Here is a 26,574-nt window from a genome sequence, read left to right on the forward strand (position 1 = left end):
GATCCCGGTCGGGTGCATGCGGGAGTCTGTCTGACTGTTTCTCCCCATTTCCAGCTTCGGAAAAAGAAAAAAAATAAAAATAAATAAATAAAAAGAAAATAAAAAAAAAAAAAAGAAGAAGAACGTGTTTCAAGGGCAGCCTGTCCACAGCTGGTAAGAGAAAAGACAGCTAACGCCTAGGATTCCTCCTCGGCTCTGGATGGGGTGGGTCAGCTACAAGCTTCGTAACAGCAGTGTTTATTTGGAAGGGGAAGGTAGGGAAGGATGTGGGGACAGTGAGTACAGATAGCTCTTTGCAAAGTTTTCCTGTGACTGAGGGGAGCATCATACCTGAAGAAAGGCAGAGTACAAGGGAAGCCCTTTCCAAAAGACAGCTGGCATTAGGACATGCTGGTGTGCTGATGCAAATGGCCGGTACCAACAGAGAAGTCCACTATGCGGGAGAAACAGATATAAAAGTACGAGTGAAATCTGCAAGCAGTCGAGAGGGATGAAATCTGTGCAGAAATAGAATTTCTAGAAATTCAGGTGCCTAGAAGACAACCTAGGAATTCCATGTCTCTGAGTCTAAGAGAACTAAATGTGTGTTTTTATTTAAAAAAAAAAAAAAAACAACAAACAAACCTGCGTTGATTGAGATGCACAGCCAGGAGTGGGAACCACAGATACAATATTGACAGTGAAATTCAAAGCTTTTCCAACACCTTGGGTCTAGTTCAGTTCAGTTTAACCTAAGCTCTCTTTGCCCCTGGGCATAAGGAGAACTTTTCTTGAATCTTCAAACTTAGATGCAGATGCCGTTATCACTCATGACCAATGCCAGAGAGCCTTGGAGCCCAAGAAAAGCTTGTAATCAAAAGGGCTTGGAAGGGACTGCTCACCTGCCTGGGAGGCTCCCTGACGTGCTTGTGGGCTGACCCACAACCGGTCTGGCTACAGCTCATTGCAAATGAGAAGCAGTCTGATTTCTTAGCATTCCTGACGGGCTTACCTTATTCTTCCTCTCACTTTGATCCTCTCCAATTTTAAGAAAATGAAAAAAAAATTAAAGTTATAAATCAGTTGGTAGTAATCTGAATAGAAATACTTGACTGTTTCCTTCTATCCTTAGATTCTATGACAACTTGCCAACAGGTAACTGCAGACAATGCTGTCTTAAAGGATCAGGTGTATTGCTGTTAATTTGTATCCAGCGGTAGGTCACCTAACAACAGTCATTGTTCTGGGATTAGAGACAAACACTACTCTTTGGTAAATGGGCTTGAAGTTAAAAGAAAAAAATTCCTTCCTATGTCAGCATGTAACTTTTTACTAGCATTTTCCTGATTATAAAAGTAGTAAATAGTCACCTTATAGAAAATTAGAAAAATATAAGGAACTAGATAAGCTGTAATGACACCAAGCAGAAATATCTGCCATTGATATTTTAGTATTTATATTTCCAGTCTTTTGTATTATTTGTTGTACTTAATCAAGTTAGGAGATCATAAAATTCCATTTATACCATTTAGTAGCTTGCCCTTTAAGTAGCATATGAAAACTATTCCCCAATGGTCTTCATGTTCCTTAAGATGGGATTTAATGGCTGTGTAGAATTTTATCACATGGGTGCTGAGTACCATTTATTTAATCCCTTCCTGTTGGCTACAAAGGTGTTGACACTTTTTCATTATTATGATGTTGTGATAAACATCTGGGTTCAAAAGCCTATATATACAAATATAATAGAATTTTTTTGTGTGTGACAGAGACAGAGAGAGGGACAGATAGGGACAGACAGACCGGAAGGGATAGAGATGAGAAGCATCAATTCTTTGTTGCAGCACCTTAGTTTCTGATTGATTGCTTTCTCATAGGTGCCTTGACCAGGGGGCTATAGCAGAGTGAGTGATCCCTTGCTCAAGCCAGCAACCTTGGGGGCTTAAACTGGTGAGCCTTGCTCAAACCAGATGAGCCTGCACTCAAACTGGTGAGATCGGGGTTTTGAACCTGGATTCTTTGCGTCCCAGTCCAACGCTCTATCCACTGCACCACTGCCTGGTCAGGCTATAATGGAATATTTAAAATGTGATCTTTTTTTTAGTTATGCAGGTAGGCAGTTAGATTTTCCCCATATCCAATTAAGAATCAGTGGCTCTCCATTAAAAATCCCAGGAAGGACTGAGGGGGCAGTACCGTTAGGGGAGAAGCACCCCAACCACTCTCTAAGGAGCCACTGTTCCTGCTCAGTCCGGGAGAAAGTGATAGGCGGGTCCGTGGGCTGCTGAAACTCTTTCAAAGATCTAAATCTTTGAGAGAACTTTGTATTTCAGCCAATCTTGCTATTTTGTCGAGGTACTGTCATCACTCTTTCAAATGCAAGTCAAAAACTGACTCAAACTAAAGAAAAGAATGGCCAGGCAAGCAGGAATGGAAGTGTAACAATGGATGAAGTCATGAATCAGTGCAAGGGGTCAGACCATGTGAGGGAGCTTTTTGTAGCTTTGCTCTCCTCTAAGTTGGCATCATTCTTAGGCAGGCTCCCTCCATGCACTGGCAAAGTTGCCAACCAGGAGCTTCTAAGCATCGACCCACTAATCAGCAGTGAAAATGTGGTATCTCTTTCCTCGTAGTTCCACACAAACTCAGACGGTTAGAGAGGGATGTCAGGTGCATAAGCTCCTACCTTGGTCCTTGTAGGAGTATCACAACTGGCAGTCCCATCACTTCTGTGATTTGGCACAGTTCTTGGGTTTTAGTTATTTAAATATCAGTTTCTTGAATACCACTCGGAAAGGTTGCTGTGCTCAGACTTATCTTTATTCTTCGCTGGTGTCTTCTTTTTTCCCCTTCTCTCCTCCCTCTCTTCTTCCTCCCCCCCCCCCCCCCCGCCTCCTTCCCTTCACCCTTCCTGATTGGCGCTAAGCCTGGGCTCCTACTGGAAGCTGGAGTCACAAAGATCCCAAGAGCATTTCTCTGCCCTTGAGGCTTATTGTTGGAGGAAAGACAAACTTATACTAATTTACATAATGAAATAATATACATTAACATTTTTTAAATTAAAAAAGTGTGTACAAGGGTCCATGGAGTACCGAACAGGGGGCTTAACCAGGAGGAGGCACAGAGATAAGAAGCGGCCACTGAACAGTCTTTGCAGCTTCATGCAAATTTTTAGGCATGTCGTGAGAGGAAGGGCAAGGGGAGCTTCCTGGATAAAAGCAGCAGAACTTGAAACAGGCTCAAGGGGCCCTGAGGGCATGGGTCTGCGGGAGCCTGGGGCACAGAGCCCAGATTAACCTGCAAGGCTTGGCCCATCCTGCAAGTACAGGTGCTCGAACTCTCTCCATCTATCCAACACATGGATATCAAGAGCTAACAGTGCTTGTTTTTGAAACTCACGGAGCATCTAATTAAACATCTAATCTATTTAGATATGTTCTTTAGTAACAGCCCTTTGATTTACCAGGGCCCTGGATGTGCCTGGCCACCTTTAGAGCATCTGATAATGTGTCCAAACCAACACGCCAAGCGGGTGCAAACAGACCTGACCCATTGAGAGACTATTTATGGCTTGAAAGCTTAGGCCCTTCCCCCATCTACTTTGGAAGAAACTCCTTTGGAGTATAGACAAAATACACTGCTCACAAAAATTAGGGGACATTTTATAGCTTTATATTCACTTTGAAATATCGCCTGATTTTTGTGAGCAGTATACATGTGTTCCATACACTGGAGCCCTACCAATCCCCAAGCCTTTGACCTGCGCTCACTGTCTTTCTGCCCGTCTTCTCACTGCTGATGTGAGGAACTGCCAAGTGGGCTTCCCAGTGGTAATGAGCAGCTGAGGATCCCTCTTACTTTGGGTTTTGTCAGCATCTACAGCGTGTTTTTACTCCAGACTGAATTGGAAGCTTGTTCAATCAAGACATAACCTGTATCCGTAATGACAACTGCCGACGGGAAAGGGAAGAGCTGTGTGTGTGGTGACAGTCTGAAGCGTTCGGGAACGGGGCCACTCCGCATTGTGGGGGCCAGTCTGTGTGGAAGCTTGTTAGCAACACCTCGTGTGCTACAAAAAGCCAATATGTCGAGAATTAATCTGCATGAGTATGTTACTGTTGCCTGACTCTGATTTGTGTGGGAACTTGTACGAAACCCCAGACCTTACAGAAGGGCAATGCATCAAGGTCTAATCTCCATAAATACTCTGAAAGCAATCAAAGAAGAAAAATGAGCCATGGAGCCAACATTAATTGTGCCCAGAGATAATTAGAACAAAGTGCTGTTAATTGTGTGTTGGTTTAATGTTATGTAGCTGTGACTTGCGTTTTTTTTTTTTTTTTTAAACAGAGAATATAAATTTTGATGTCAGAAACTGAAAGCTGGCTGGGTTGATTAATCAAAAAGCCTCCATTTGGTTAGTTTCAGCCAATTAGGCATTTTAATTCTTACTCTACAAAGTATGATTAAGCTCGATATGTCATGAGTATAATTGGAAAACAAAACCTCAAATATGGTCATTTTTTTTGCATAGCTGGGTATGTGGGTGGTTCTAGAGGGGATGCTTCACATCTCCATAACTTCCCACAGTGTCCTGAGTGAAACGACAGGCTGTGGTTGCTGCGCAGCCCCGGCGCGGAACTGCGGCATTTGATGAACCCTAGTAGCTTGCCAGGAGAAAATGTTACACCGCCTTGGAAAGGGGGAAAAAATAATGTCTCCAGGTCAGGGTCCAGAAAAATGCCCTTGTTAAATAGATACTGCTATTACCTGCTGAGTCACCCTCCTAATATGGTAATAGGTCTAGAAGTGTGTGAGATGTTCACTTACTCTGAAATCCAATGGCAGCCTTTTGAGGGTGATCTAATTTATTAGCATTCAAATTGTCACTAATCTCAGGGCCTCACTACTTTGAGTGAGGGAAGTACAGTTTTACCTTATAGCCAAAGCAGTATGACTGAAGTACTAGAGTGGACCAGGGATTTTTACGGGTGGGAAAGTGGAAGGAGAGATTATAAATACAAGCCATCATGGGCGTAAGAACCTCTACAATATTTTGGAACTATCTAAAAATATGTCTTTATTTTTATTTATGAATTTGACTTTCTAAATGTAAATGTCCTTGGCATGCAGAATTGCATTCCTAGCTTCTAATTGGTCACAGCACACCAAGGGTAGGCGCAGTCTCTCCAAGGGTAGGCTCAGCCTCTCCGAGCTTTACAAGGATTCTACTCCTGTGGTGGACTGGGCTCTTCCCGAATGCAGGTGTGGTGGCCTGGGGCTCTTCCCGAATGCAGGTTTCCACCTGGCTCTCAAGGAAGAGACAGCTTGGAAAATGTGCGTTGTGTTTGTTTTGAAAGGATGGTTTTCAACATAGCAAAGAAAAACAGAAGAAACGCTTTGAAAATGCCGACAGGGTACAGGATCAGTGTGGGAATTCAGGGCTCTTCCCTCAAGCAGAGGCTTTCCCTCACTTTCTGTCCTCCGTGCAGTCACATCCGCAGGAGCTTTCTTAGAACCCTAAAACACACCTTTTCCTGTAACATCCTTATTATTTTTTTGCTTTGTATGTGCCCGGGGCCAAAGTCAAATTGGTTTTGGTAATCTCGTAAAATACCAAGACAGTCATGAATTCATTTAAAGGGATCTGCCTCCCCTACATGCAGTCATTTGGGGACTGTACAGCCAGTAGCCACTGGCACCTTCACAGCCGCCTGGCCCACACAGGTTTGCATTAGATTCGGACAGACGGTAACGAAACAATGGAGCCAAGAACTGGTGGGCCATTACCTTTAATCCTAGCTTGCACCTAGCTTGCACATACAGTGGGAAAACACTTCTTTTTCTATTCAGGGCTCCCAAAGCCACTGACTTACTCGAGTTTCCTAGAATCACAGGTTTCTAACTTCATCAGTCTCATTCACCTCTGTTCCCCATCTCCTTCTCTCTGCACAAACTCTGCACTAACTGGCATCTCACTCAGCACTCCACCATCTTGGCTGCTTCCTCCATGTGGCCTTTCTCTGCTCTCTGCTCTCTAATGCTAATCTCAGGAATTGAGAGAGCAAGCTCCTGGTCTGCCCACCTTATAGTGTAGAAATCAAAACCTTTAATCCAATATACAAACAAGGAAGTCTCCGATACCAAGTCACTTATCTGAGGCATAATGAGATTCCTCATGAGTGTGCACCACCCACATCATGCAATCAGTCAAGGGTGTAGGGAAAAGCTTAGTCTTAAAACTAAGCCTCAGGCCATAACAACCCGGCCACCTACAGCCTGTCCCCCCCCACACAATGCAAACTATAAGCGAGCAAACATATATATCATATTTACAAACTTATTTGACCAACAGGGACGTAGTTCTGTAGGTAATCGAGCTTAGAAAAAGAAGCAGCCACAGGCAAGCAGCACATGATAGGCAAAAAGTACTTAGCCCACATAAAGTGGGTTCCTCAGAAATCCAAACCACCAGCAGTCTCCCTTCAGTGCAGTTCTAGGAGAGAGAGACAGCTGAAGCAAGCAGGCGCGCTCTCCTAACAGCAGAGTGTGGGTATTTGCTGAGATGAATGTACATTCTTGAGCACAGACCCCATTCATGGCCTTGCCCAGTCCTTAGTGTCCAGAAACTGACCCTGAGGATCTCACTGCAAAAACATAAGAGCTTCATGAATTATCAGAAAAAGTCTAAGCCATGCTCATTGTCAAGTAATTATTCTGATAGATTAATACATATATAATGAAAATAATACTGATAATATAATAGTTAAATAATATTGCATCCTCTTGATGCCAGCCAAATGTAAATTTGGTAAATTCACTGGTAATCTATGTTGGGGAAACAATATAAAAAGATACTTATCTAATGATCTTAATATAGTTTGTGTGTGTGTGTGTGTGTGTGTGTGTGTGTGATAGAGAGAGAGAGACAGAAAGGGATAGACAGACAGAAAGGGAGAGAGATAAGAAGCATCAATTCTTCATTGCAGCTCCTTAGTTGTTCAGTGATTGCTTTCTCATATGTGCCTTGACTGTGGGGCTACAGCAGAGCGAGTGACCCCTTGCCCAAGCCAGTGACCTTGGGCTCAAGCTGGTGAGCCTTGCTCAAACCAAATGAACCCGTGTTCAAGCCGGCAACCTCAGGGTTTCAAACCTGGGTCTTCTGTGTCCCAGTCCAACGCTTTATCCACTGCGCCACCGCCTGGTCAGGCTAATGATTTTATCTAGTTCTTAAACTAGCTGAGCTCAGAATTCCAAAAAAGTTTTTTAAAACTATTTTTTAGACCCTGGCTGGTTGGTTCAGTGGTAGAGTGCTGGCCTGGCATGCGGAAGTCCTGGGTTCGATTCCCGGCCAGGGCACACAGGAGAGGCACCCATCTGCTTCTCCACCCTTCCCCCTCTCCTTCCTCTCAGTCTCTCTCTTCCCCTCCTGCAACCAAGACTCCATTGGAGCAAAGATGGCCCGGGCGCTGGGGATGGCTCCATGACCTCTGCCTCAGGCGCTAGAGTGGCTCTGGTCACAAGAGAGCGAAGCCCCGGATGGGCAGAGCATCACCCCCTGGTGGGCATGCCGGGTGGATCCCGGTCGGGCACATGCGGGAGTCTGTCTGACTGCCTCCCAGTTTCCAGCTTCGGAAAAATACCAAAAAAAACACCAAACAAACAAACAAACAAAAAAAAAACCCTATTTTTTGGTTAGGTACATTATAGGAGTAAATATATTTTGAATGGATTAATGTTTGGTCTGTTTAAAAATTTAATTTTTTATCCAGCATTCACCTATTATAAAATGACTAAGGTCAGAGAGCAAGAAAGGAGTTTTTTTGTTCTTTCTGTCCTGTCACCTTGGCACCCTTATTTTCTCTTTCATTTATTTTCATGCAGGAAGACAGATGGACAGACACACAGGCTGCAGGGGGACCTAAGAGGGGAGATTATTCCGATGACTCTCACAGATGACCTGACTTGAGGACTGTGAGACATTTTGCTTCCAGGCTTCCAAACTGTTTTCATCATCACTGGTCGTCATCATTCACTTGGTCAGCAGCATCTTTGCCTCTTGTCATCACTAGGGAGGTGGGAGGGGCTCTCCTGTCCCTCTTCCTCACTGTGTTTCTTTTTTCTTTGTTTCTCTGGATTCTCGTTGCTTTTGCGTCTGGGTACCAGGCCTCTCAGTCCCTTTGCATTCTCCTCTCCTGGCACGTGAGGGACTGCAGCTGATGAGTCAGCCAGCCACTTTCTGTTCATCTCTCAGAAGTTGAGGCTCTGGACTCGATTATTTGTGCCTAGGAGTTGCTATCCACTCACCAACGTGGAGGTGTAGGAGGGACAGGAAGGAGTAAATGTCCTACCAGGGTCTGCAGTCATTTCAAAACCCCGGGCTTCCAGGCAGAGGTGGATTAAGGTCGGTTGAGGCCCCGGCCACAGAAGAAAATATTGGGCCCCTCTTTTTTTAAGAGAAAGAGACAGGAAAAATAAAAATACATATTAATCATATTTTTAAATAAATAAAAAATATTATGTACTATTAATGTTAAAATTGCACATATGAAACCAAACTTTGTGTCATTAGAAAAAAGTGTAAAGTTGGAGTTTTGCGGGGCCCTTCAGAAGTTGGGGCCTGGGGTCTCGGGTGCGCGCTCGGTGCGCACACTGTTAAATCCACCTTGGCTTCCAGGAAGCCCGGCTCCAGCTGGCCAGAGTTCACGGCAGTGGTGGTGCCTTCAACGCCCTGCATGAAGGGGCTGGAGGATGGGTCTCTCCTCACACAGCCGCTTTTCTGAGGCTGTCCAAAGAGCTTGTCACCATTTTTCACTCCCACTTCTTCAACTCAGATTAGGTCCCAAACCTTTACTCTGCATGGCCAGTTCATGTTTTCTCCAACTGCTCGTCAGTGAGCTTGCAGCTGCGGCTGCTTCTCTGCCTTCTGCCAGGCTCCCTGTCCTGCTGGACACTGCACTTTGGGGCCTGGAAGGCGGTGCTCCTACCCTCCCTGTGGCCACTGCTCCTCCCCTTTCCTCTCCAGCCTGAGGTCCCTACCGTCAGTTGTTCACGCACATCACCAGCTGAGAGGGATCCCTGTGCAAGAGCTGCAGGCCTAATACGGACAACTTAGTCCCCAAACCAGACATGCAGAAAGGGGCCCACTCTTCTCTGGAAGTCTCACTTGCACTGTTGCAACAGGAAAAGTACAGATAACGTGTCCATAGAAAATAGTACATATAGCGGGATCTATCTTGGTGACAACAGTAACGAAGTTCATATTACAGTCCACCATTATCTAAGTCAGCCAGCATACACTTGTCACTGTTCTCTCCCATTTGCACCCCTTCAGGAGGCACCTATCAGGATGCCAACGAATACAGAAAGACTTCAGAAGCATCTCAGGTTGGAATGGTTTCAGTTTTGGAGAGTTTGCGTATCTCTGCCCTGGGGCTAATTTTATAGCAGGAAGTATATACCAATTCTTTTCTCTAAGGAATCAGAAGTGATTCTCATGAGACTCCCCATGGGCAATCTGGGGCAGGTGACTATTGGAACTAGATGGAGAAGGCACTCTATGTATCCCCCAAAACATGATGTTGTCAGTTTCTCACTTCCTTTCCTTGGGTTTTAAGTTCCAAAATAAGCCAAGTGAACTGTCACCACTCTCTAGATCAGGGGTCGGGAACCTTTTTGGCTGAGAGAGCCATGAACGCCACATATTTTAAAATGTAATTCCATGAGAGCCATACAATGGCCTGTGTATGTTACACATTATCCAATAAATATTGAGTGTTGTCCCGGAGGACAGCTGTGATTGGCTCCAGTCACCCATAACCATGAACATGAGCAGTAGGAAATGAATGGATTCTAATATGTGAGAATGTTTTATATTTTTAATGTTATTATTTTTTTTATTAAAGATTTGTCTGTGAGCCAGATGCAGCCATCAAAAGAGCCACATCTGGCTTGTGAGCCATGGGTTCCCGACTCCTGCTCTAGGTTGTGGGCTCTTAGAAAGCCAGAACAGTGGATGATAATTTCACCTGGAAGCCCTACTGGACAAAGCTCACCGGGTTGAACTGGAGGCTTTGTTTAAATCTCCCAGGCAGCAGACTGCATAGGAACACAAATGTGTGAAACAAGAACAGGGGCCTTGCCGAAGCAATGGCAAACCGAGATACTGTCATCAGAGAACTCATCTGGGCTCTATTCTTCAAGCTGCAGGGAGCGGTGCACTGTGCCCTATCTGCTGAGGAAGTCATTTCATTTTCAAATTACACTGTTTTATTAATACTGATAACCAAGAAATGACAAAGCCCAGGATAGACTCACCTATTTTGAATTATTTCGAATTTTCATTTATTCTACTAGCAGTACATAAATTAGCATATCTTATTTTTCAATCAGCACTGCTATGCCATGCCATTTAATGACTAATGAACAAAATAACTAATCCATAATTTGTCATTTTTTTTCTTTTTTGACACCCAAAATAAGAGCTTTTCAATCAAATACCAATATTAACAAGGTAGAAGTTTATAATTCTTACAGTTCTCCCATTTGATTTATATGTCACAGCAGAGTTAATTTACTTAATTTAAGGATTACCATGTGTATTTGTATTCACAGTAAGCATATGACAAATTAGAAACCATTTAAACCAAGTCTGATCCCCTGGATAGTAGTAGCATGCCCCATGAGCCTAAATTTTTTGTTCTATTTTAGGAAACATCTGTTAATTAACTTTCTCCATTTTGATCAAATGCTTTATAATGCTTACTTTTCAAAAATAAATTGTGATACTGGAAATTTGCCCTCATATATGAACTTCTGAAGGCAATAAAGCATTTATGAAGTGAAGCTCCTAGCTCACTTTTTATAGCTTTTTTTTTTTACTTGTCTGATTCTCAACAGAGAGCCATTAGAGAAGAGACATTTGGGGAGGTGCGAAGCTGTGATTGTCCAGTCAGCACCCGCAGAAAGAGGTGGGGTTTGTTTAGGGCAGTTGTGCCCTGCAGGATCATTATAAATTCTGAAGACCAGCAAAATACTGTGATTACTCTTTACCCCTGAATTAAATCCAGGTGTTCACCCTGATGATGGCTCTGGAAATTGTATTACTGGCCTCTTTTCCTCTGGATACCTTGGAAGGTGACCTACATTGGCTCTGCCAGAGGACAGCCTGTATCTTAAAGAATATCTTGCTGAAAATCTCACCCCAGCTCCTTTGGCCAAAGCAGACCTGGAAACTGATTCTCAAACAACCTAAGGGGCTGTCACATGGCCAGCCTCCCTCTCCTTCCTCTCCATGACATCATTGGTAACTCCCCCATTTCACTCATTTTCTCTGGGGTTAGCTCCCTCCCCCCACTCCAGTGGTGAAATTAAAATGCACATCTGTTGAGACAACTAGCACATAAATATGAGTTTTCTTCCTTATTAGTCAGAGAAGTTTGAAATGTTTCTAACGCTGAGACTGCACGGTAGGAATGAGAACAGCTTTGAACTCTTCAGTCTCGGGCTCACATTCTGCTACCATTACTAACTTTGAGGAAATTCATCAACACTCTGAGCTTCAGTTCACCTTCTATGAAATGGGAGTAATAATGCATATGCAAATGAATTTTATGGAAAAGTAAAAATTGTTAATGCTAACATAGAGTGTGATGAAATAAGAGACACTTCTTTAGAAAGAACGACCTATTATGAAGGTCAACACCCTGGGTGTTTTGCTTTATTTATTGTATTTTTCTGAAGTGAGAAGCGTGGAGGCAGAGAGACAGACTCCCACATGCACCTGACTGGGATCCACCCAGCAAGCCCACTAGGGGGCAATGTTCCACCCATCTGGAGTGTTGCTCCATTGCAACAAGGGCCATTCTAGCACCTGAGGTGGAGGCCATGGAGCCATCCTCAGTGCCTGGGCCAACTTTGCTCCAATGGAACCTTGGCTATGGGAGGGGAAGAGAGAGACAGAGAGAAAGGAGAGGGGGAAGGGTGGAGAATTGATGGTGCTTCTCCTTCTGCCCTGGCCGGGAATCGAACCTGGGACATCTACATGCTGGGCTGACACTCTAGAACTGAGCCAACTGGCCAGGACCTGCTTTGCTCTCTTATTGCCTCACCCGGCATCCGGAGGAAGGGCTGTTGCCTCGTCAGTTCCCGAGTGCATGGAGGTCCTCCTTTCTGCTCCTTTGATGATTTTATTGCTGCCACTGATTTCCCAGGTTTCTTTTGTACTTGTCCAGCTGTCCTGTTGGCAAAATGCTTGATGGTGTTTCTGAAAACCTTCCCCTCCTCCTCCTTCCCCCGCCCCCACATGAGGGACATCACCTCCCAGTGTACCGGGCTTTAAGTGGGACTGTGGGAAGGCAAGTCACTTGGCTCCTTGCCCAGAGCTCTGTTTTTCTCAGGGGTGTGGGTGTGAGTGCAGGGAGCATCCAAATGTCTCCTTGTCTCTACATGCATATGTATTCAATATATCCAGTCAGAGGAGGTATTTTACATGTGATTTATAATGGAGTTTCTGTCATAATCTGTCTTAGTTGTTAAAATATGAAAGCTTCTTGTTTCATCCATGGCCATTCAGGAAGGGAAGATGGGGGGAATGGGATGGTTTCTCAGGGAACAACCACTCATTTGAGCATGTTTAAAGAAAGCCAGTAGGCTGTTGTGCTTAACACCATAAAACTCAATTCAGACCCATTCCTATTTTACCTCATTTTCCCAGTTTTATTGATATATAATTGATGTATAGCATTGTGTAAGTCCAAGGGGTACACTGCAATGACTTGACTTCTGTATTTCTTGACATGATTACCATAAGTTTAGTTAACTTACATCGTCTCATATAGATATAAAAAAAATATTTTTTTATAATGACAACTCTTAGGATCTTCTCTCTTAACTTTCACATGTAAGTACAGCAGTGCAAACCATAGTCCCCATGCTGCACAGTGTGTCCCCAGGACTTGTCACTGGAAGTCTGTAACTTTTGACCACTTTGATCCAATTCCCCTTCACAATGGTGGCCATAAATTTGATCTCTTTTTCTCTGAGTTCGCTTTTGTTTTGTTTTGGATTATACATGTAAATGAGATGATACTATATTTGTCTTTCTCTTTCTGACTTATTTCCCTTAGCATGGTGCCCTCAGGATCCAGCCATGTTGTTGCCAATAGCAACATTTCATCTTTTTTATGGCTGACTAGTATTTAAAGTTTCAGTCAGAGTGAAATTGAATTAAATGGATTGGTGTTATCACATCATTACAAAGTAACAAGGCATTGTTCCTGGAGATCAGGCATATTCTTTTAATTATGTTCTCATTTTAATGATGATGTAGATTAGCCAGATTTTTTTTGTCTTCTTTTCCAAGTGAGAGGAGAGAAGATAGAGAGACAGACCCCTGCATGTGCCCCAACCGGGATCCACCCAGCAACCCCCTCCTGGAGCCAATGCTCTGCCCATCTGGGGCCATGATCGCAACCGAGCTATTTTTAGCACCTGAGACAGAGGCTCTACAGAGCCATCCTCAGCCACCTGGGCTGGAGTGCTCAAACCAATCGAACTATGGCTGTGGGAGGGGAAGAGAAAGAAAAAAGGGAGAGGGAGGTGTAGAGAAGCAGATAGTCACTTCTCCTGTGTTCCCTGACCTGTAATCAAACCTGAGACATCCACACACTGGGCCGATGCTCTACCACTGAGGCAACCAACAGACCAGGGCTGGATTAGCTAGGTATTGCTGAGCTGTTTACCTGTGTTTCCTCAGAGGTACCCATCCTGTTGGCAGACGGAAACCACTGCTCTTTTAGGCAGAGGTAGAAAGGCACCTAAGAATTCATGTAGACTTGATTACTTTGGCCAGGTGAACTTTGCTAATAAATGCAGCGGGGAAGCGTTGAAGTCTGACTTTTGGTTGGTGTGGCAGAATGCCTGACTGGTCATGTCATCTATTGGAAATTGAAGGTGATTGCTTTCTATAATGAATTATTTCAATCAAGCTTTTGTCCAGATTACTTTAAACTCTGTTATTTCCCATTCACCTTTAAAACACTTTATTGTCTTTATGTCCAGAATTTTCAGATCTAAATTGTGCCTGGATTGCAGAAAACATAGGCTTGTGTTTTTAATCAGAGAGACCAAGTAAATACCAACAATGACACCAAAAGGCCAAACATTTCTGAAATTTATATAAGTGAATTTTAAACCATGGTTGCTAGGCCAGTAGCATCAGCATTGCCTGCGAACTTGTTAGTAATGGAGAAGTCTCAGGTTCCCCCAGACCCACTGAATTCAGACACTCTGGGGAGTGTGGTCACCAAGTTTTTAAAACAAGATCTCCAGGTGATTCTGATGCAAGTTGAAGTTAGAGAATCACTGATCTAAATTATTATATAGAATTACTTCTAATAAAAGAGTTTTTAAGTTTAATATTTATGGAAAAGTCTAAATTCAGATTGAATAAGGATGGCTAATTGAGCATTTTTTTTCTGCTTTATCAGCTAATATTTGTTTATTGAAAACTATTTTTAAATACCCTAGATATCCAGATTGTCAAGTGTAAGTGAGCATATTTAAGGTAATTTGTTGGGTTCCAAAATTAGTAAAGGACTATAACACAACCATTTGGAAAAAAAAAAATCAAGTAGTTACAACTGTTTGATTTGGTATTTGCCCCTCCAGATAAATTAACATCTTATAAGATGCTCAAATATGTTTGCCCAAAGGAGAAAGATTATAATAGATTACAACAGTGGTGAGTGATCACAGACAATTTTGATGACCAGATATAAAACTATAATGGTTTCTTGAATCAATAATCATTTGTTGCCTGACCTGTGGTGGCGCAGGGGATAAAGCGTCAACCTGGAAACACTGAGGTTGCTGGTTCAAAACCCTGGGCTTGCCTGGTCAAGGCGCATATGGGAGTTGATGCTTCCTGCTCCTCCCCCCTTCTCTCTCTCTCTCTCTCTCCTCTCTATAATGAATAAATAAAATCTAAAAAAAAAAAATTAAAAAAAAAATCACTTGTTTCATCAGAAAGTATGTTTGTGTACACTTTGCTGGGTAATTGTGAAATCATGAGTCAGGGGTCTTTTGGTTGCAAGTAGCAACAATAAAAACAATGAAAAGTTCAAATTAGCGTAAAGAGGTAACAGTTCAATGACTCGTGTGAATGAAAAGTCCAGCGTCGGTATTAAGTCTCAGGTATTGCTTAGTCCAGGTTTCACACAATATCACCAGGAATCATCTCACTGTAGTCTCAGCTGTGCTGCTTTTTGGGTTATTTCATTCTCAGACAGGACCTATCACATGGTAGTGAAAAGTATCATCTGCTACAGCAGGTTTCTGTGTTACCGGTCTTGCAACCCAGTGGAAGGAATGTCATTCCAACTAAAGTCTCAGGGCTTATTCACGTTGGCTGAGTTTGGATCCCACTGGACTATGGCTGATATGGACATGGACATGGGAGGTAAGGTCAGCTCTGCCTAAGGGTGTATGGATGGCCAGTCAAAACAAAATGAGGGACAGATGGAGAGGGTGGTAGAATGGTTGCTAGGCAGGTAAAGACAGCAGAAGTGCTGTACTCAAGTCAATTCAGGAGGTTTGTTCCTAAGTATTTTCTCTAGTCTAGTAGATGCAGTTGTTTTTGTGCCTCTGATTTGGTAGAAGGTTGGATACTAGCAGGCTGGTTTTTGAGCATGGGCTCTGCTCCATACTTGGTGGACTTTACCACCTTCACTCACTTCTAGGGCTCACAACTGGCTTTACCTATTTTACTTTCATCCTCATGTAGCAATGAAAAAAATCAAGTCAGAATAGGAAACAATATTTAAAAAATTTAATTTATATACAAATTTAAGTGATATTAAAGTTGGGTTTATTTTCATTATTAACCTACTTATCAGTATAAAAATAATTCCATTGAAAGTATATTGTAATTTATTTTTTTGACAAAGACAGACGGACAGATAGGGACATACAGACAGAAAGGGAGAGAAATGAAAAGCATCAATTCTTCATTGCAGTTCCTTAGTTGTTCATATGTGCCTTAGTTGTTTCTCACATGTGCCTTGACCAGGGGGCTATAGCAGAGAGAGTGACCCCTTGCTCAAGCCAGCAACCGCTCACTCAAGCCAGCGACCATGGGGTCATGTCTATGATCCCACGCTCAAGCCAGCAACCGCTCGCTCAAGCCAGATGAGCCCACGCTCAAGCTGGCGACCTAGTAGTTTCAAACCTGGGTCCTCCACATCCCAGTCTCATGCTCTATCCACTGTGCCACCTCCTGGTCAGGCAAAGTATATTGTAACTTAATGTGAGTATAAAATAAATAAAAAAGAAGAGATAAAATCACTCGGTTTTGCCCTGGCCAGTTGACTCAACGGTAGAGCATCGACCTAGCGTGTGGATGTCCCGGGTTTGGTTCCTGGTCAGGGCACACAGGGAAAATACCCATCTGCTTCTCTACTCCTCCCCTTCTCCCTTCTCTTACTTGCTCTTTTTTCCCTTCCCATTCCCACAGTCATGGCTCGATTGATTCAAGCATGTCAGCCCCAGTTGCTGAGGATGGCTCCTCAGGTCTCCTCCTTAGGCACTAAAAATAGCTCAGTTGCAAGTATGGCCTGAGATGTGCAGAGCATTGTCTCCAGACAGGGGTTGCCTAGTGCATCCAGTTGGGCTTCAGTAGTCACGACCGTCGTGGCCATTCACATGCAGGTTCTCATTGGATTCGGACAGACGGTAAAGAAACAGTGGAGCGAAAAACTGGTGGGCCATTCTTTTATTAAAGTCTGGCACTGGCTGACAAACAAACACACAGGGAAACACTTCCCTCTCAGTCATTCAGAGCTCCCGAAGCCCTGACACATTCTCCGGTTCCACAACCAGGAGAATCCTCTCTGGTTTCTCCTAGAATCAAAAGTGCCCCCAGTCTTAGTGGAGCTCGTAAATCCTCTCACCTCTGGTTCTCCATCTGCACACCTTCTCTCTCTGCAAAACATGGCTTCTTCTTCGGCACATACTTAGGGCTTGAATGAAATGGTTTAGCACTAGGCTGGCGTAAAACAGTCAACATTGGTTTATACCAGGGGCCCCCAAACTTTTTACACAGGGGGCCAGTTCACTGTCCCTCAGACTGTTGGAGAGCCGGACTATAAAAAAAAACTATGAACAAATCCCTATGCACACTGCACATATCTTATTTTAAAGTAAAAAAACAAAACGGGAACAAATACAATATTTAAAATAAAAGAACAAGTAAATTTCAATCAACAAACTGACCAATATTTCAATGGGAACTATGCTCCTCTCACTGACCACCAATGAAAGAGGTGCCCATTCCAGAAGTGTAGCGGGGCCGGATAAATGGCCTCAGGGGGCCACATGTGGCCCGCGGGCCATAGTTTGGGGACCCCTGGTTTATACAATGACCTTTTTATCTACAAATCTCACCCACGTCTGCAAACAAATTACCTCATACCAACATGGGTTAGGTTCAGGCATACACATAGAGTAACAGAGTGTTCTTTGGAATTTGGAATAAGAACTCCAGACAACCCAGCCTCAGATTCAGGTCTCTGGGAAGTGGGGAGCTTGTACTAAACAGCTGTGGCACTCCTCTAGCTGTGCCAAGTCTCTGGGGACAGTTATATCCAGACTGTCCTTGGTTTCACCCAGGAAAATGTACAGGGTACAAAAAAATATATATTAAACTAAGGAAAATAACTAAAGATTTATGGGCCTCTTGTGCTTTAAAAAGAAAAAAAAGGTACCCATTTGTTTGCTCAAATACAGGAGGCTTAGTGGTCCTATATATTTTGAAAAGTTAAGAATAGTTTTTAATGGAGGAGTAAAAACAGCTTCTACCCCTTTCTAGAATTTAAACAGAGGGCCAACAGACATTCTTTACACCCAAATAAAACTATGGCAACAGCTCACATGTGACCAAGGTGAATGTAGAATGGAGTTATTCTAAACAGAGGCAGGGCTCGGCAGAGCTGAGACACTAAAATCATGATTACATTTTTAAAGAAAATGCACAAAAATCAAATAGAAATTGAGACTTTTTTGTTTCAAGGTAAGTCTTAATGCTATTAAAGTCACAAATGTGTTAATTTAAATACCCAATTCTATTTATCTAAAACACACATTGCAAACATACAATTATCTATTCTCTCCACATGTCAGAGCGCATTCATTTCATTTCATGATTTGGAAATGGAGAGAATTCCCCTTCAACTGCAAGTCAGCAGGTATTTCTTTACAGTTAACTTTAGCAAAAGTCATACAAAATAGTGATTAACAATGATCTTCTTTACTCGTTAACTCACAAGGAAACACCTTCCAAACTGCATTTTGTTAAAGTTTCTGTACTAAAATGTAGAAAACCTGAACTATACAATATTGAAAAGTTAAAAATTTCTTAACTTTTTATTCCTGGTACCACTACTACAATTTACAGGGCAATATACCTGATGTAATGAAAAGAAAAAGACAAAGCTACAACAGATCAAAGACCTCAGGAATGTACATCTAATTGACACTACATTGCATTTATCAATAGCTGTACTTCTTGCAAATGGTGGCTATGACAGTCCTGAACAGAAGGGTTTCCTGTTTAAGCTGCAGTAACTTTTCTGACTGTGGGTCATCATTCCTTCTGTGGCAGGTTCTTACAGTTCCTCTCATGCATTTGGGGTGACTGCCTCAAAGTAACCTGCAGCTTTCCTGACAACTCCTTGCTCTCTCTCCTGCTAAGAAGTGTAGCCCTTTTCTTGAGTTTTTAGAACCTTCTGCTACCATATCTACCACTTCCACCACCACCAGATCCATAACCACCACCATAGGGACTGCCCGAGCTTCTTCCACCAAAACCGCCCTCTTTCATGGGTCCATAATTTGATTGCTGTTGTCCACTGTAGTTTCCAAAATCATTATAGTTCCCACCACCATAGTTACTGCCAAAATTTCCCCTTCATTGTAACCACCATATCCACCACCTTGGTTTCCATATCCTGGTCCACCACGACCACCACCACAGCCTCCTCTACTGCTGCTATACCCAGGACCACTGCCGTAGTTCCCGCCATCACCTCCAAACCCATTATATCCACCATCACCTCCTCCATAACTGCCTCTGCCACCTCCACAGCCTCCTCTTCCACCAGAGTTTTCACCACAGCCAAAATTACCTCCACCACCACCAGAGTTTCCTCCCCGACCCATCAAGTTGCCAGATCCACCTCCACAGCCACTTTGTGTTCCAGCAGACTGCATTTCTTGTTTAGAAAGGGTCTTTTCCACTTCACAATTATGCCCATTAATAGTGTGGTATTTCTGAACAACAATTTTATCAACTGTATCATGATCATCAAGTGTTACAAACGCAAATCCTCTTTTTTCCCACCCTGCCTGTCTTCCATAACTTCTATGGTTTCAATCTTGCCATACTTTTCAAAGTAGTCTCTCAAATTATATTCTTCTGTATCTTCTTTAATGCCACCAACAAAAGTTGTCTTCACTGGTAGACGGGCACCAGGCTTTACAGAACCCTCTCCAGAGACAGCTGTGTTTGGTTCCACTACACACCCATCAACCTCATGTGGTCAAGCACACATCGCTGCATCCACTTCTTCAACACAAGAGTAAGTCACAAAACCAAATCCCCGGGGACATTTTGTTGGAGGGTCTCTCCTCACCACACAATCTGTGAGTGTGCCCCATTTCTCAAAATGTTCTCTTAAGCTGTCATCTGTAGTTTCAAAGCTCAGACCAACAATAAACAGTTTTCTCAACTGCCCTGGTTCCTTCAAATCATGGCCCTCCATTTTGAGACCAGACTCGCCTCTTCCTGCACAATTTTCTTGATTGTAATCATGTGGTATGATTACAGACTCAGATCTTTGAAGACAGAGATATAAAATTTTACTGCTTACTTCTTAAAATTTAACAGTTAATCATAAGAATCCATCATAATCATAGGTTCTTTTTATAACTCATTTTAAAGGCTGAATAGTATCCTGTCAGTGCTATGTCCTCATATTACTCTGTTATTAAACATTCAGATTGTTGCTCATTTTTCAGTTACTTTGTTTCTACTTCACCTTCTGTTCCTGAAAGATGAGGTTTAGCCAGCATTTACAGATCTTAATTCCAGGTATTTCTATTTGATATGTTGAAAGTATAAAAACCTTATGAAAGTCTAGTAGTGCAGCAATGGTCCCATACTCTCAGAACTCTAAGGGTGACCAGAACATGTGCTGTGACAGTCTCAGCCCCCATTTGGCCTCTTCCTATAAATAAACCCATGAGATTAGGCCTAGCACATTAGATGCACAGGAAGTAAGAATGGGCCTGCAATGCTCTTGCAGAAATTCAGTTCTTTCAGGGGAATGACCAATAGGGGTGATGAATGAGTGCTAAGTCAGCAGTCAAGACACTAAAGAAAAGTGGAAAAGATTTTCCCTGCCCCTCCTCCTCCCCCTCCTTGTGTGATCTTTCACCCCATTAATGAGGAAAGCACATCTGTGAATGAAAGAAGGCTGATTTCAGTCTACAGAGATCACTGAAGTTGTTGAGACTGACTTTCCTTACTCAAGTTTAATTAATGAGTGGCAGTTCTATTATTGATGCATGACTGAGACTCAATAAAATTTTCAATAAACTGCATTGTGATAGTTGTAGTTATCTATTTTGTAGAATGCCAAGCCCAGGCTCCCAATTAGGGTGAACTGTTCTCTCAGTTTTCCTAATTTATAATGTCAAGAAGTATTTAGTTTTAATAAACTTTGCTGTGGGGAGAAGACTTAGGATCAAAAGTCAAATGCTTAAGTGTCTTTTAAAGGTTATTTTCCCACAATGTCACTATTAAGCAAATGAGGAAGCTTGTAAAAATTCTTCGTGTACTGTATTTTATCCCTCGTTGGAGGACATGATGATTTGGTCATTTAAAATCTAAAAATAAAAGAGACTATGCACATGTATGTACAATAATTCCCCTGCCTCCTGTTTTAGCTTTATTGAAAATTAAAACTGATCTTTTATTATTATTATTACTGAGAGGCAGGGAGGCGGAGCCAGACCCCTGCATGCACCCTGATCGGGATCCACCTGCAAACCCCCTACAGGGTGATGCTCTGCCCATTTGGGGCCACCTCAGCAACCAAGCTATTTTAGCACCTGAGGCGAGGCCATGGAGCCATCCTCAGCACTGGCAGCCAACTTGCTTGAATCAAGCCATGGCTGCAGGAGATGAAAGAGGGTGGGGGAAACAGATGGTCACTTCTCCTGTGTGCCCTGACAGGGAATCAAATCTGGGACTTCCACACCAGGCCGACGCTCTACCACTGAACCAGTTGGCCAGGGTCTAAAATTGAACTTTAAAAAGATGTGTATGCTGCTGTGATACTTGGAAGAAGTGAGAGGGCATAAGGAAGGGCAAAGGTCTGGCCTTAAAACCACCTTGTGTCAGTTCTGTTTAGCTTTGCTGTATAGGCACTCCTTTGTGAGTGAATGTCATCTCTCCTGCTCCCTACCCTCTCTTTCCTTCTTCCTGCCCTCCTTCTACCCTTTCCTTTCCACCATCTCTTCCTCCCCCTTGCCCTCCCTCCTCTTCCTCTGCTTTTCTCCTTTTAATGTTGTTTTAATTTATTACTATTCCCTAAGCTGTCAGAGAGATTCATAAGAAGCAGGTACAAAAGAAGTATTTGGATGCTCCCCTCTGCAGTCTTCGCAAAGGAGAGCCATTGGCCTCTATACAAAAAGACATGCTGTAGCACTGAGCCTTTAACTAGGCAGAGGCCTCAGAAATTTCCCAGTCCTAAGCTGGGGGAGAGGAAGTCTCCAAGTGAGATCACCTGGCTTGTTAGGAGCCAATCAGGCATAGAAAATTCAGCTCCTCTGACTTACTCCTGAGCTCCTTAACTTTTCATGGGTCACAGATTACTTTGAAAACATAATGAAAGCCCTGGGTTATTTTAGCTGAAAATGCAGTCATGTGTATACTTGCAGTATTTCTCAGATAATTGTATGGGTCCCAGAACTCCTGAAGTCTATTCATAAGTCCCTTCCACCTTGGGTAAAAATCCCTGAGACTCCATCCATCTTTGCTTTCCACTGTTGCCTCTGATTCCTGAAATGGCCAATCTTAATCTATTCTCCATGGCTGAGAGGTCAGTGAAGGGAAGCTATTTGAGGATAAACGGGACTTTCCCAGCCTATTTTCCCATACCTTAAATTATGCCACCATGGCACCACCTAACAGACCTATGCTTGGGCTTTCCGGGATTGGAGAAAGATGTGCCTTTCGAAATGTTTAGTGTGTAGACCACTTATTGAAAAGAGAGCAGAGCCGGAACAGGTGATGGCGCAGTGGGAGCCATCCTGAGACACTGAGGACCCAGGTTTGAAATCCCAAGCTCACCAGCCTGAGCGCAGGCTCATCTGGCTTGAGTGTAGGCTTACCAGCTTGAATGAGGGGTCACCAGCTTGAGTTTGGAATCATTACAATGATTCCTGGTCACTGGCTTGAGCCCAACAGTCACTGACTTGAAGCCCAGGGTCACTGGCTTGAGCCCAAGGTCGCTGGCTTGAGCAAGGGGTCACTGGCTGGGTTAGAACCCCCTGTTCAAGGCATGTATGAGAAGCAATCAATGAACAATTGAGGTGACACAACTACAAGTTAATGTTTCTCCTCTCTCTCTCTCTCTCTCTCTCTCTCTCTCTCTCTCTCTCTCTCTAAGCAAAAGACACAGAGAGAAGATAGCTTCAAAGTTCGGGAGATGAAATAGCCTATTCTAGTCCCCGTTGAAACATAGCAAGCAACCCAGGATCTTACCAACATATAATGTGCCAGTGGGTTTGCTCTTTGTATTAGCAAATATGGAAAAACATTAGAGTTTGTACTAGGGCCTTTTGCTTGGCTAATTCTCTCAAATCTGACATTCTCTCTTCCTCCTTTGGGAGTATTTAATTTGGAAATTCCTAATAGATGCCAACCCCAAATATATTGGTGGAAGCCAAATAGTTTACATTCCACTCTAGCTGTTCTACACAAATTGAATAATTCAGACCACCATTGATTTTTGCAAAGGTTTTTAACAGTCTGGTCTGTTGCTGTCAGGAAGGAAGATAGCTCTCCCCAAACTTCAGTCCTCTTGGCTCTCTGACAACAAACAGCAGTCACCATTTGGTGTCCCCAGTGTCATCAAGGTTTTATATCCTATGCTTCTCATTTCTAACATACTAATTTTAGAATGCAAGACTTTTCAAGTCTCTCTTTACAGAAAGAAGTGCTGATCCAATAATTACATTATTATTTAGTTCTCTTTTTTTATCAACACTGAACATTTTTAATATGGTGCACATAGTCATCAAAATGAAGGCTTTCATATTCTTGAAATAAAACAGTAAGGGCTTTGTAGTATGAGTACCTGTAGCAGACTGTATTCCTTCAGACCCCTTTGCCATTTTCCTGCACACCTGAACAACCAGCAGCTGTGTCTCTTGGTGAGCAAACTGCCCTAGTTTTCCTACCTGCAAGGAGAACCATTTGCACCTGCACTGGGGGAGCCCTTAACCAGTGAAGGGCAGTGGGAAGGGTAGTAAAGTCTCCAGTTCTTTTTACTTTGAGGGGTTGACCTTGAGTTACCCTCAAAGGGACTGTGTCTGATAGTCCACCCTTGCTTGGACCCCTTCTTTGATCACTTCCACTTTCCTACTCACCTGCTGGCTCCTCCTAAGGACTCTTCCTACTAGATCACCTCCACACACACTGCAGACCATTCTCTGCTTCGGGGAAGCCAACACAGGCAAGACCCTTTAAAATTATGGAATTGATACACAGATATTCTAGGAAAATAAAATAGAAACAATAAAGATGTAAAAGAAAAAATACAGCACGAACAGAAAGAGAAATTAAGAAAACAATCCTATTTAAAATTGCATCAAAAAATAATATCATACCTAGAAATAACTTTAAACAAGGAGGTATAAGACCTGTACTCAGAAAATTATAAGACATTGAAGAAGATGCAGAAAATGGAAGCACTATTGTGCTCATGGATAGGAAGAATTAACATGCTTAAAAAATTTATACTACACAAAGTACTCTACACATTAAATGCAGTCTTTATCCAAATATCAATAGTGGGTTTTTTTATGAAACTAGAACAATAATCAAAAAGTTTATATGAAACCAATAAAAGTTCCCCAAAACTACAGCCATGTTGAGAAAGAAGAATAAAGTTGGAGGAATCATGCCACCTGATATCAAACTATACTGCAAGGCTATCATAATCAAAACAGCATGGTGCTGGCATAAGAACAGACACACACTATAAATCAATGCAACAGAATAGAAAACTCAGAAATAAACCTATGCCTTTATGTTTGATTAATATATGACAAAGGAATCAATAACATATAGTGGGGTAAAAACAGTCTGTTCAATACATGGTGTTAGGAAAATTGGAAAGATATATAAAAAAAATGAAACTAGATTACCTTCTTACATCATATATAAGAAAAAACAAAGTAGATTAAAAATTTAAATGTAAGACCCAAAATCATAAAACTCCTAGAAGAAAACATAGGCAGTAAACTTTCTGACATTTTTCTTAGCAATATTTTTTCTGATCCCTTTCCTCAGGCAAGGGAAACAAAAGAAAAAAAAATAAGCAAATGGGACTACATCAAACTAAAAAGTTTTGCATAGCAAATAAAACCATAAACAAAATGAAAAGACAGCCTACTTAATGGGAGAAGTTATTTGCCAATGCTACATCTGATAAGGGCTTAATATCCAAAATTTATAAAGAACTCATATGACTCAACACACACACACACACACACACACACACACATACACACACACAAATCCAATTAAAAAATGGGCAGAGGATCTGAATAGACACTTCTGTAAAGAGGACATACAGATGGCTAATAGACATATGAAAAGATGCTCAATGTCACCAATCATCAGAGAAATGCAAATAAAAACCACAATGAGATATCATATCACACTTGTCAGCATAGCTATTATCAATAAATCAGTAACAACAAGTATTGGCAAGGGTGTGGAGAAAAGATAACCCTTATGATCTGTTGGTGGGAATGCAATTTGGAAAACAGTATGGAGGTTCCTCAGAAAAATTAAAAATAGAACTATCATATGACCCAGCAGTTTCACTGATGGGTATTTATCCAGAAAAACAGTAATTCAGAAAGATACATACAGTCAAGATATTTGGAACAACCCAAGTGCCCATCAGTAGATATTTGGATAAAGAAAAAGTGGTACATTTAATCAGTGTAATATTACTAAGCCACAAAAAAAGAATGAAATTTTTACCAGCTGTGAAAACATGGATGGAATTAGAGGGTAGTATGCTAAATAAAGTAAGTCAGAGAAATACAAATGGCATATGATTTCACTTATATGTGGAAGCTAAAGAACAAAAGTAAACAAAACAGAAATAGACTCATGAATATAGAGAATAAACCCATGGTTGCAAGATAGGAGGGGAATTGGGGCCTGGGTGAAAGGTGAAGGCATTAAATACAAAGTGGTAGTTACAAAGTAGCCATGGGGGTATAAAGTACATGCAGCATAGGCAATATAATCAATAATATTGTAGTAACTTCGTATGGTGACAGATTGGTACTTGAATTATCAGGGAGATCACTTCATAATTATGTAGCTTTCTACCCACTTATCTAATACTAATCTACCTTAAACTAATACTAAATAATACTGAATTCCACCTGTAATTGAAAAGTAAAATTTAGAATAAAGCTTAAAAATACTCCAGATCTTGCCACCCAGAGCTAATGAATATAAACATATTTGTGTTTATCTGTTTTTTATGTATATTTATATTTTTCTTAATTTCTAAAACTAGGGTAACATCAGAACAATGCTTTTTTATTTTTCCCCAAGTCTGAGGTATTTTTTTTTTGACATTCCCTTCTATTACAGTTCTCAACTGTAGGATGCCGAGGGATCAATTAGTGGTGGAGAAAGAGGTGATGTTGAAATGAACATGTAACCCACCACACTGCTGCAACCACAGAGAGGGGGGTCTTTATTGTACAGATGTGTCTGGCATGAAGGTATTATCAATCAAGTGAGACACCCACAGGAAAATAGTAAACCACTGCATCTTGTTTTACTTATTCAGTAAATGTACCATCATTTATCAGATTTCCTGTTCTTTTGTATATATGTTGTTTTTATAACTGTCTTTCTAAACAATTATATAAAACATATTCCAAAAATGATTTAAGAGGGTTTAACTTACTCTGCTGCCTGAATTCTTGTTCCTGATTAATGGTAAGGCATTGGCCTTTACCAAATGTCTCAAGAGTGGGACTTCGCAGTCCAGTTTTTACTCTCTCTTTTCCTCTTATGGCGTGCGACACCAGTGATGTATATTCTGTCATTGACATAGACTTTGAACTCATTCTCTCTTCTCTGTCTTCCCTGCCAATGTGCAAATGAGGGCCTTGATTATCTCTTTTTTAGATTACTGTAACAGCCATCTGTATGTAGCTTTTTCTCTCTGTTCCACATGCCCTCTGCCACCGGAGTTGGCGTTCCAAAAGGCT

The 26,574-nt window shown here is 42.1% G+C and overlaps 1 protein-coding gene and 1 pseudogene across 7 annotated transcripts in view; one reads left to right on the plus strand and one right to left on the minus strand.

The window, feature by feature from the left end:
• Nucleotides 1–26,574, plus strand: part of NCKAP5 (NCK associated protein 5) — a 1,181,736-nt gene that overhangs the window by 873,109 nt on the left and 282,053 nt on the right. The gene's annotated exons all lie outside the window — the stretch shown is intronic.
• On the minus strand, nucleotides 18,579–19,814 carry LOC136337966 (heterogeneous nuclear ribonucleoprotein A3-like; annotated as a pseudogene).

Source organism: Saccopteryx bilineata, chromosome 5, assembly GCF_036850765.1.
Source record: "Saccopteryx bilineata isolate mSacBil1 chromosome 5, mSacBil1_pri_phased_curated, whole genome shotgun sequence".
In the NCBI taxonomy this organism is placed as follows: Eukaryota; Metazoa; Chordata; class Mammalia; order Chiroptera; family Emballonuridae; genus Saccopteryx; species Saccopteryx bilineata.